This window comes from Erythrolamprus reginae, chromosome 2 (genome assembly GCF_031021105.1).
Source record: "Erythrolamprus reginae isolate rEryReg1 chromosome 2, rEryReg1.hap1, whole genome shotgun sequence".
Taxonomy (NCBI): Eukaryota; Metazoa; Chordata; class Lepidosauria; order Squamata; family Dipsadidae; genus Erythrolamprus; species Erythrolamprus reginae.
Window position 1 is genome coordinate 155,517,563 of NC_091951.1, and position 13,126 is coordinate 155,530,688.

Here is a 13,126-nt window from a genome sequence, read left to right on the forward strand (position 1 = left end):
ACATTTATGCTAGTGAACAATTGCAAAATCCAAACAACTATAATTGCATTTTCATTCCATTCCTTTTATGAAACGGAAATGCTTTTAAGAGGCATTAGAAATACATAAAATATTGATATATCTACCAGTAGTTACATGTCAGTTTTATTTCTATTTTATACATTTCTTTCAAACCATACACTTTAATTCTAAGATATAATATCTGACATTTCTAAAGTTTAGGTATAATGGTTAATCAATTGATTAGTTACAAGGACCTTCTATAATCTTTTGTTATAACGACCTTTTACAATATTTTAAAGAAACAAAGGAAGTCCTAATTCATCCTGCCACTTTTGTTTTGTAATATGGACGCCCTTATAAAAAAATATGGATGTTCTATCATAAAAGATAATGTCCCCCTTCTCTGTTATATAAACATAGACTGCTTAACGTACATACATAGATACTTTTAAGTAAGATAAAAATACTGTTTATTGAGGGTTAAGATCCTCCCTTGGAATATGCTGCAACTCTAGAGCTTTGAGCTTCATTTTACAGAGTCTTAATATTATGGATTCTTCTTCCACCAGATCATATCACTATGTTCCTTTTCCCCCTTGTGCCACAGAAGGTTTTCTTGCTAGCCTGAATTGTTCAGGCCGGAACTCAAGATAACTATGGTATTTTGGATGGCAACATTTGCCCTTTCATCTCTTGTCACTGTCCATCTGTTTATAGTGTCTTTCTGCAGAGCAGGATCCCTCTCCCATCCCCCATCCCACCCTTCTTTGCTTTCACTTAGCTTTTGCTCAGCCAGGATAGCTGTGTCCCTCTGCTAACTGGGAACAGCTCCACTTTTATAACTGAGTTAACTCAGCAACATATTGATCCTCCACATACAACTAAAGCATTACATTGGATGGCCAGATCTCATCTCATGAAGACATCAGGACTACAGTATATACTGAAAATTCTCCATGAATCAATGTCAAGTAAATATTTAGACCACCCTCAATCAGATGTGTTGAAATTGCAACTTCTAAGTTTCTCAGAAAGCATGTTGGGTACACTGGAAAGTCTGCGGAGAGGGGCGGCATACAAATCTAAATAAATAAACAAATAAACAAAAGTACAAAGCTTTTGCTTTGCTTTGCTTTGCTTTTGCTTTGCTTTGCTTTGCTTTGCATTGCTTTGCTTTGCTTTGCTTTGCTTTGCTTTGCTTTGCTTTGCTTTGCTTTGCTTTGCTTTGCTTTGCTTTGCTTTGCTTTGCTTTGCTTTGCTTTGCTTTGCTTTGCTTTGGATTTGGATTTGATATTAGAGAGTTGCAAAAGGCAGAATAATTATTTGGTGCCATCAACTAAATAACCAGGCCCTGAATTTTTCTTGTTTTGTTTTTTTTAAGAGTTTGAGGGATTTGGTTATTGATGATATTATTTTTGCTCAGGTGTATTAAACTTAAATAAGAGTATATAATTCTTTGCTTAAATTTATTAAATTATTAACAAAATAATAATCATAATAATTCCAACACAGAGACATCTGCCACACAACCCACCAGACTTATTCAAAATGGGGGCGGGAGTCTAGATAGTGAATATAATTATATCTGGAGACAGAATAGAAGAGAAGGAACTGGATAAAATAACAAAATACAAAGACATGCAAATAGAACATCTATGGCAAAAAGCAGAAATAGTATCAATACAGAAGTAATAATATGAGCCTTGGATGGACTCCCAAAATATATGGAGCATTGACAAAATTACCACGAGTCAATTGCAAAAGGAATCTTTACTTGGAATTGCTTATATCCTGCAATATTTTTGAAATTATTAAAAAGCATTTGTTTCTTCTAGGCCCATGGGAAGAACATCAATAGTGGATAAAAATGACAAATCGAGTCTAACCACCTGGCCGAGTGTGCAACCAACAACAACAACAATTATTATTATTATTCTCATTGCTTTGCTTCTGAAACTTGAAGATCCAAGTCATAGGCAGGGGAAGGAATTGAGGGTTTTCAAAAAGGAAGCAGATATTAAATAGATCCATGCCTGGATTAGGTATGGAATTAAAAGAAGTGAAATATCTTTTATACCTTCAACAATGTATTTTAAATATTGAATATGTACATAAGCTTTTTCTCTAGGAATTTTATGAAAGATTACAATAATAAAAACATACAAACTGTAAAAGAAAAAATAAAAGGGGCAGAAAATAAATAAAAAGGCCCCCCCATACACACTCACATACACACACACATACACAAATAGAAAGCCCCACTCTCAGATTTAAACTCATCCAATAAGGACAGTTCCTTTCCTTTAATTGTTCATTAGGTCTCCTTCCTTTCCTTTCTCATCTCCAACCCCAACTGTTTGCATAATCCTAAAACTAATTAGCTCATGAATAGGAGGAGGAGAAACCAGCAAGCTAACTCCAATTTTACTGGCTTTTTCATCTATTAGGGCCTGGAACTAACTACAGTATTCTATAAACAGAAAGGGAAGAAGAAACTGTCCCAATGGGCACTATGCTGTTTTTACACTTCTAAATAAGGAGTTCATTACATTATACACAATGTACAATGTGCACAACAGCATTACATTGTTGGCCATATCTGCCCTCAGAAATAAGAACCATTTGAAATAATATTTTGTGCAGCAACTAATCTGTTGCATTAATTTATACCCCTTCCGGATATGTTTCTTGGGCAATTTCTGTCTCTAGTCATAAAGGCTGTCTTGTCCATTGTAGAACTAATCTATGAATTTATGATCTCTTAAAGCTGATGTAATTCTTTTCCCTAACACCCCTGCTCTTTTCATCTGGAACAGAAGATGTTGACAGAAAGAGGTTTTTTGAATTTTTTTAAAGTACCGTAGTTCTTTGTGACACAGCTACAAATATGAACTCTTTCTTACAGAAGTAGTGTGTACCAAAGACCATTTAATCAAAAGGAGACATTATGAAGTAAATAATGAGATACATGAACATTCATTGCAAATAATAATGATAAAAATGCAGCATTTATTTATTTATTTATTTATTCAATTTTTATGCCGCCCTTCTCCTTAGACTCAGGGTGGCTTACAACATGTTAGCAATAGCACTTTTTAACAGATTCAGCATCTGGTAGTATGTAAAGTTGTATGCAGAAGAAACAAGTCCCAGAATAACAATGCTCTGTTCCACATTTGATGATAGAGTTACAGAGTTGTAATTGTCAGGGTTCCAAGTAATAAATCCACAGCAAGCAAGACTCAGAAGCATGTAGATTTCTCAAAGAATACTTTTATTTTGAATTATCATATAGAAACATAGAAGACTGACGGCAGAAAATGACCTTATGGTCCATCTAGTCTGCCCTAATACTATTTGTTGTGGTTAGCTCTGCCCCAGCTCCTGCCCCAAGGAATGTGGAGGTGGATGCAGGGGAGACATCCACATGCCGCAGGCCTGTTTTGCTCCCAGTAGAATCTGCCGATGAAGTCTCCTCTGACCAAGGAAGCATGAGTGACAGGGAAGAGGGGAGTTTGGCAGACAGCCCAGGAGGAGATCAGTCATCTGTATCATCCCTGGATTCTGAACAAGAATTAATGACACATCCACGCATGCGTAGAGTGATGCATAGGAGACAACAACTGAAGGATTATTACAAGAGAAAATGAGGCCACCTGTGGTTGGGTGGGGCTGCTGTAATTAGTGCTACAGATAAAAGTGCAGCCTGGTGTTTTAGCCTCATGGCAGTTTATCTGATTCATTGTTTCGTCAAGATCGTGGTTTTTGCTGTTCAGGATTGTGTGTGTGGACTCTCTGGACTTTAGAATTGGACTCAATTTCCCAGTTATTGGGTGAACAATTGGACTGCATTTAACCTGTGCCTTGTGTGTACCAGAAAATCCCTTTGACATTTAAAAAGGGAGCTATTTCTGTTTTTCTGTTTATAAAAACGTTTGGGTTTTCCTTTTATCGTGTGGTTACTGTGGATTTACCAACCACATCTGCTGGAAGTTTGTTCCAAGCATCTACTACTCTTTCAGTAAATTTTTTCTCACATTACTAGGAACCCAATACTGGTTTTGTCCCATTTTACCACCTTTCTGGCCATAGTTGTTAAGTGAATTTGTTACGGTTGACAGGTTAATAACCCCGTTGTTGAGTGAATCTGGCTTCCCCATTGACTTTGCTCATCAAAGGGCCACAAAGTGTGATTACATGACTTTGGGACACAGCAATGGTCATAGGTATGAACCAGTTGCCAAGCATCTAAATTTTGATCACCTGAGCATGGAGATGCTACTAAGGTTGTAACTAAAAAACAATCCTAAATCGCTAGTTTCAGTGATGTCATTCTGATTGGTCACTAAATGAATTATTGTAAGTCAAGGACTACCTGTATCTTACCCAAACACGCTGTATACACCTTTTGCTGTGATCCTATGCGATCTAGGAATATTCTTCAGCACACGAAGAAAGCTGGTTCATGGCCACATTTTCGAACTGCAAGCTGGGCCTCCTGATTCTCAAATAGGGGGCATGGCTGCTTGCCAGAAAATGCATTATTTTTGTCTTTTCAAAGCAGGTAGATATCTGGTGAAAACCACCGACTTTAAGGTCTCCCATGGTTTATACCTAATTAAAATAAAAGTTTTTCCACTTTTTCAAAACCATCAGTTACCTGGTCCAGTCACAGAGCAGGCTGGCAGCCAGTTGACATCACTCTTCCTTTTCCCAACCAGGTGTGAGAATGGAAAGTTGGACCATAAGGAAGGCTTGTGTGCCAAAGAACTGTATGGCTGTGAAACTTGGACCATAAGAAAGGCTGAGCGTCAAAGAATTGAGGCCTTTGAACTATGGTGCTGGAGAAGACTCCTGTGAGTCCCTTGGACTGCAAGGTGATCAAACCGGTCAGTCCTAGAGGAGATCAACCCTGAGTGCTCTTTAGAAGGCCAGATCCTGAAGATGAAACTCAAATACTTTGGCCACCTAATGAGAAGGTAGGACTCACTGGAGAAGAGCCTGTTGCTGGGAATGAGGGCAAAAGAAGAAGGGGAGGACAGAGAATGAGGTGGCTGGATGGAATCACTGAAGCAGTAGGTGTGAGCTAAAATGGACTCCAGAAGATGGTAGAGAATAGGAAGGCCTGGAGGAACATTGTCCATGGGGTCATGATGGATCACACACAATCTCACACAATTTCACAACTAACAACAACAACAAAAATAGAAATACTGTAGCTAATACTTGCTAAGTTGCTAAAATAAAAAGTTGAGGTAATTCTGTTCTGTACTTTATGGTATTTAATAAATGTTGGAGTGGGAGTCTGGTGGGGGTTATTTTCCCCTTTCTCTCCTGTACCTACCTCTTTCTTTCCCTTCTCCTTTTCCCTATAACTCTATTTTCATTTATATTTTGTATTACGATAATTTTAATAAATTTCTTTTAAAAAGGGTAAATCCAGAAATAGAAAACATGCTCAATGATTTGTTCGACTCTGAAATTTATTCATTTATTTATTTATTTTTTGATTTGATTTGATTTGATTTGATTTGTATGCCGCCCCTCTCCGCAGACTCGGGGCGGCTAACAACAATGATAAAAACAACAACTCCGTCTTTAAATTTTGGAAAGCTTTTCTGGCAGGCGGAAATGAAATAAAGTCTTAACCATATAAGCAACAACCCAAAATTCTAATGCAAATCAAGCTTCAGGTTAGCACAAAAGACCAATTTCTGACTTGAAACACAGCAACTAAAGTGGGAACTAATGGTATGGGAAAACCTGGTCAACCAAAGCTGATCACTGATTGTTTCCATTGAAGGGCCTCGCTTGAAAGGAACAAAGCACAAGGACATAGGAAGAGAATAAATTAGTAAGTGTTCTCTTAGAAATCAGAAAACATGCATTGGGTATTTCACAGTCCCCTCAGCAATAATCCAGAAATCCAGAGCAGCACTGCACATGACGAACAAGTCATAAGAGAAGTGACACCAACGGTTCAGGGTTTTCTCCCCACTCTCATAACAGATAGTTTGTAGGTTTTTTTATTTTAAAAAAAAGTTTAACCAGCACCTTTTAAGGGGGGGGTATAGTTTTAAAGGTCAGTGGTGAAGGTTGTTATGAGTATGCTATACTGTATTACAAATATTTTCCTATGGATGCACAAGTAGACTTTTTAAATAAAACTTTGGTGGAATAATATGTTTGTTTTCTGTGGTTCAAGGGACAATTTGCAAGTATAAGTGGGAATATATCCTCAGCTTCTTTTCATCCCCCTGGAGACAATGCAGTTATTGGGCAAAAATAAGAATATTTTAACATTTTTACACTGTGGGTAACAAGTTACATATCGTTCTTCCAGATATTTACTGCAAGGCAATTCTCTTTTTCTGGCCCCCTCTCTTCCACTTCCATCCCCTCTCTCTTAAACACACATACAGAGGCACATCTGCACATGCACTAAGATTTTTATTAATATTGATTGTTTCTTCATTGCTTATTTGGCCCCTATGACAATTGTCAAGTGTTGTACTACATGATTCTTGACAAATGTATCCTTTTCTTTTATGTACGTTGAGAGCACATGCACCAAGACAAAATCCTTGTGTGTCCAATCACACTTGGCCAACAAATTTCTATTCTGTTCATGTTCTGCTGCAAGAAACTAAAACATTTAAACAGTTTCTCATATAAAGATGATTTTCACCTCAAAATACCTCTAACCTGTGGAAGACCAAAGGCTGATATCAGGCTGGATTGAATTGGGAGTGCCGGGAGGGTGTGTGTGTAAAAATTAGTATTCTGGATCTCCTTTCTCTTTCTAATTATCACTTTTTATTTTTTACTTCCTTCTTCAGCGGTAAACCAATAGGAGGAAAAGAATAGTCTGAACTACTTGTTGGAGATTCAGATTAAGCCAAAGCAATTGTGAAAAGTTTAGTCACTCCTGTTCAAACATATCCTCACCACAATCTACGAGAAAAGTTACACCAAGATGTAGTGCTTTGCCCAATGCCTCTTTGCCAAGTTCATGAATGACTGGAGGTTGGCCCTAAAGTTATCCAGGTTCAAATCCAATATTCTATTACATTACAAGACATAGTGAATGCCTATCAGAGATTATTACTAAGACTAGGAACATGGTACTTTTGCTTGCACACCAGCTTTTCATCACGGTGTGGAATAGGAAGCTGGGCTGATGGATGTGGACAGTGTGTATCAGATAGAAATGTTGATGGAAGCATCAAAAATGGCTGTCTATAAAAAGGTGATGCAAATGCCTGATTTACTATATGTTTTTAATAACCTTTATTAAATATTCTTAAATGAGTAAAAGATACAGTATGAAAATACAGGGAATGAAATTAAAAAATAGCTAAAATCATAGCAACTTCTTAGAACCTCCACTAGAAAAATTATTCAAAAATATTCTGAATGTCCACAAGATGATACTAACCTGTTCCAGTTTTAAGGAAACTCTAGTGTAAAAAGTTGCCAGTTTGAATAAGGACTGAAACTGTCTACAGGTAGTTCTCGTTTACAGACCATTTTTCTGCTTTCTCACTGCCAGTGCAATCACATTTCTATTGATTAGAAAAGCAAACAGCTTAGTTCCTTGAAATCTCTCTTCAATCTCTCTGCCCTGAAGGAACAGGGGAAGAGTCAGGCTGCCTGCTCTACAGAAATCACGTACTTCCTCCCACCTCCCCCACTGTCAGAGCAGAGAGATTGGAGTGAAATGCCCAAAGATAAAATTCCAAAATTCCGGTATTTTCTGTTGTGCACTTCCTTCTAGCTTCTTGGAATATTTTCTTTCTTTCTTTCTTTCTTTCTTTCTTTCTTTCTTTCTTTCTTCCTTCCTTCCTTCCTCTCCCTCCCTCCCTTCCTTCTTTCCTTCCTTTTTTCTTTTTTTCTTTATCAAACATGTACAAAATAACAAGTATAGGTATGAACATAAACATGAACAAAGGAAGTAAATACAGATAAATGGGGACAGTAAGACAGGGATAGTAGCGGAAGTAGTATTCAGCTGTTTTTGACAGTTTCTGGCAAACCTGTAGCGGAACTTTTGAGTAGTTCGGAGAAGCGGCAAATACCACCTCTGATTGGCCCCGCCCCAATTTATTCGCTGCTTCCTGAGTCCCAGCTGATCCGCTGGGTCTTCTTTTGTTGCCCTGCACAGGAAAATGAGGTTGGATGGAAATGGAGTTTGCAGTATCCTTCCCCTTGAGTGAGGTGGAAATGGGAATTTTACAGTATCCTTCCCCTGGAGTGGGGTGGAAAGGGAGATTTTGCAGTATCCCTCCCTTGCAATGCCCACCAAGCCACACCCACAGAATAGCAGTAAAAGCATTTTTGAATCCCACCGCTGGGTGGTAGGCACACTGGTGCGCTTATTTATCAGAAACTGAAGAAATTCCTCTCCTCTTCCAAACCTAACATGCAATCTTTAAGCCTTTTCTTCTTAAGCATTTTCAAACAGTATAGCTGAAGTCTTTAAGATGAAATTAATACAATGTCACAAGGAGCTGGGAGGTAGGAATGACTCACAAAAACACCCCTTAAAGATATATTTCAATAATATCAAAAGAGATGGGAGACATTGTCTTATCACAAGTAAACTAAGGACAACTTAGGCTGTTTCACTCATAGGTTGGGGATGAAATTAATACAATGTCAGACAGAAACAGCAGGGGGAAAACAGAGACATATTTAAGTCATACATGATTAGGTGCAAATGGGGACATGATCTCTATGCTGCCAATACGAAGCATAGGCCATACCCTGCCGGGTGTAACTTAGCTCTGTGAATCATCTTGAATTTGTTTTAGAAGTACTTTGTGGCAGTAAATCTATTTTCAGAGAGACAGTAACATGCTGTACTTTTGTGAGTTGTTCAGTGGATGTTCTTATTTGCATGAACAAGTGTGTAGTCCTTGATTTACAACCACAAATGGGATTGACATCTCAGTCATTGAGTGAAGCAGTTATTAAGCAGGACAGTATGTGATTTCTTCACTCAATGCCTGCAACTGTAATCAATGCTGGTTGTGGTCATTAAGCTATTTTGCAGGTTGTTAACAGATTCAGATTAACAGATTAACAGAGTTGGAAAGGACCTTGCAGATCATCTAGTCCAACCCCCTGCCCAAACTAGGATCGAACTCACAACCTCCTGATTGTGAGACAAGAGCTCCACCTCTAGGCCACCGTGTAAGTAGTGTGCAGTGCCTCAGAAGGTAGGGATACTCTGGGACAGTGATGGGCTACCAAAATGTTTACTACCACACTGTGGCCGTGGCTTATGCATTTTGTTTCAACATCTTTCAGTGCAAATTGGGTGCTCTGGGGTGGAGCTCCAAATTTTGCTACCGGAATTGCGTTCCTGACCATTTCCGTAGGAGCCCATCACTGCTCTGGGAGCTAAACAGCAATACGTATATCTCTCCACTCAGAAGCTAAAAAAAAAATCCCCACCAAAATCCAAGCAGAATTTACAATTGTCAATTGTTTCTCATCTCCTTTGGTCAGTCACCCATTTTTCAGGGGTGGGTTCCTCCCAGTTCAGACCGGTTCGTGCGAAGCGGTAGTGATCCATTGGTGATGTCACTATGACATCACGGACCTGGTTCAGTTGGTGCCAGTCCGTGGGTGCTGTCATCTTTTTTAAATTTAATTTTTTGAATTTATTGAATTTATTTTTTCTTCTGAGCATGCGTAGAAGCCAAGTTTCTGACACTGTGCATGTGGTCCCCATCTTGTTTTCACCGTATTTTTTTGCCACTGGGCATGTTGTGCATGCACACAAATCACATACACATACACACACGGCATGCCGATGCCGCGCAATGGGACGTGAAATGCTGGCGAGGTAAGTTAGAACCCACCCCTGTCTTTTTTTCTTTTTCTGCCTACCTCCAATTGACACTTTGCTTTTATTCTCCAAACTTCCATTTCATTATTCTTATCTTTCACAAAATAGCTTCATGATAAGTTGAAACAAAGAACATAAAGATTAATAAAATATTAACAAAACAAGCAGCAGTGTACAATAGAATGAAAGTAACAAATAACAGAGAAAACAGCGGGCAAAAAAAGAAAGAAAGAAAGAAAGAAAGCTGGTTAAAAGGAGCCTGTAGGTTTCTCAAATAGTTCAGGGATGACAATTTTTTTTTAATATGACAAAACTTTACTGGGTTCCCTAAATGAGATCTGGGAGTCCTCAATATTGGAGGGAGATGGTGTATGATTTGGATTTCAGCAAAGAAAAGCCACCGTTTATTTATTATGCACTATGCTTATATGCCACTTCCATAGTTATCAGTCTCAAAATGGTCCCCAAAGAATAATTAAATAATAAACAATTCATGTTTTAAGAGTGAGGAAGAGAAGGTGAAAAATGAGACGAAAGGCAAATGCAGCACTGATATAGGGAAGGTTTATGTATGTCAAGCGGCAAATAATTAACACAAGCTTAATGTGTAAGCTTTGGCTGCACCTGCCTGACCATTGAAAGCTAAGAAGAACTGGCTCAGTTTAGCACTACTGTAAATATCAGCACTATGGTGGGCAGGTGAAAAAACACAATGGACAATCTCTTCTGTATTGTTTCTAAGGAAACAATATGGACAGGCCCCTACAGTCAAGCTTCACTAGAAATACTTTTAAAAGATAGATGCCTCATGAAACTTAGGATATTTGTTTTGCTAGTAGTTTCCATATCCTTTCCAGAGAGAGCCACACAATGCACTCACATTTGTTCAGGAAACATTTTAGAGGTACTGTACACCCAGCACCTCTTACGACCTGAACAGTCCAATAATAAGCAGCTTAAAAACATAAAAAAAGAAAAGAATGTCTCTCCCCACCCCAGGATTATTGTTTGGGAGGAGCACACATTCCTTCACTTCTCTTCCATCCTTTGTTTTGTTTTTTAATTTTAGAGTCCAAGTCACCCACCATGCCCAGGGATATCCAACCCACAGATTGTGACCTACTACATATATTACATGATTGGTAGACTGGGTTAATTTTCTATTGGGAAAGGCTTACATCCGTTAAGTTTCTCATATAGTAGAGCTCATAATGTGACTACAGAGATGGATTACTGTGCCTTTGATGACCCTCTCCAAGGTTGGCATGTGTGCCAAAGCACACATCACTCCAACTGAAATCTCATCCCCAGATCATATCTGTCTATAACCTTTCAAAACCCAATCCTAAATTCACCTCCTGGGACATTGCTGCTAGACAGCCTATTACATCTTGCATCAGAAATGTAGTTCCTTAATTTTGTTCCTACCATGTCTCTAGAATTTTTTCCAGTTCTTCCAGAATTAGATAATCAAGAATTACTAAAGTGTCATAAACATATTTTAGGCACTAAGCAAACAGAATCAAATATTTGAAGATACGTGAATATATGAGAAGCATTAAATCAGCCATGCAGTTTATTGACATTTCCAAATAAAGTACCAAGAGTTTCTTGTCTCTTAATTGAAAGAGATAGCAGGATAGCTTGCTGCTGCTGCTACCTTAAGCGGTTGTAATATCATCGGAACTGAGCAAGCCAACCGGATCCTCCCCATTGAACTGGATGGTCCTGAGAAGCCGTGGTGCCAGATGGTGGGGGCGCCCGGTATCGGAGGGGCCATCGGAATAGGTGGACTTACAAGGAAGGAGGAGACCGAGTCGGAGCCAGAGGTTGAAACTTATTTTACTGAGCCCACATGGAGTCTGTACTAAAACCATGTAAGACTGTAGAGGGACTGGAGACTGGGAGCAGAGGAGGAGAAAAGGTGATTGTGGATCCACAGAAAGAACTGAGAGTGCCAGCCAGTGGCAGTGGCTGGCACCAAAGATCCCAAGATCCTGAAAAACAATATACTTGGACTTCTCCTTGGTCATTGAACTTTTCTCTCCAGAACTCACTCTTTAGAACTGGTGCTGTGTTGCTGACCTGATGGAATATCATGTTTAATTATTTCCTATATTTTTTGCACTCTACAACTTTAGCACTTTATAACTTTAATGATTTTTTAATAATTATATGTTATTCTATTAAGATCTTGAGAATAACCTAGTGTTAATTAATATCCTATTTAGTGTAATTGGTTTTTTATACTGTTTTTCTTTTTAATTGAATCTATATTGAATTTTTAATAATTAATATTTTAGCTAATTTCTTAGAAGGGGTTTTAAAACTAATGAATTATTGGGGTGGGTATGATGATATGTATGAAATGAATGATTGTTATGGGTGGGCTGGGTGGAACTTTGGCATGGATGAAATAAATGGAAATGGTATGAATGACTTGATTAGCCTACCTGACACAGGAGAGGCAGGAGGGGAGGGGGCACCGATGTCTGAGGTGGTAGAGGGTCGGAATATTCCGGTCCTGCTGGGGAGAGGCAGATATGGCGGGGGCCACAGAGCTAGCCGTTCCAGGGGAACGAGAGATCGTTGCGTAATAACGATCCCTTGTTCCGGCTCTGTGAACCCAATCCTGGGTGCTGGTGATGAGTGTAATTCTGGCCCTGGGCTCAAGCTGCTGCTACTCAATGCCAGGTCGGTGGTAAATAAAGCTCTCCTCCTCCGGGATCTGATCCTGGATGAGGAGGCCGACCTGGCATGTGTCACTGAAACCTGGCTGGGCCCAGAGGGAGGAGTCCCTCTCTCTGAAATTTGCCCAGCCGGGTTTCAGATATGGCATCAGCCTCGACCCCAGGGAAGGGGGGGAGGAGTGGCTATTATAGCCAGGGAGAGCCTTGGCTTGCGTAGACTCGTTGCTCCAGAGATTGCGGGCTGCGAGTCCCTCCTGGTGAAGTTGGACTTAGGGGTCCAGGTGGGCTTGTTTCTCACGTACCTGCCTCCCAGCTGCGTGTCACAAGCCCTGCCTGTGCTACTCGAGGAGGTAGCCGGGTTGGCGGTGGGGTTCCCCAGACTTATTGTCTTGGGGGACTTTAACCTGCCGTCGCTCGGTGAAACCTCTGGACTGGCACAGGAGTTCATGGCCACCATGACAGCCATGGACCTGACCCAAGTAGTACAGGGTCCGACTCATGAGGGGGGGCATGCACCCGACATGGTATTCCTCTCTGAGCAACTGAGTAATGGTCTGAGACTAAGGGGCTTAGAAGT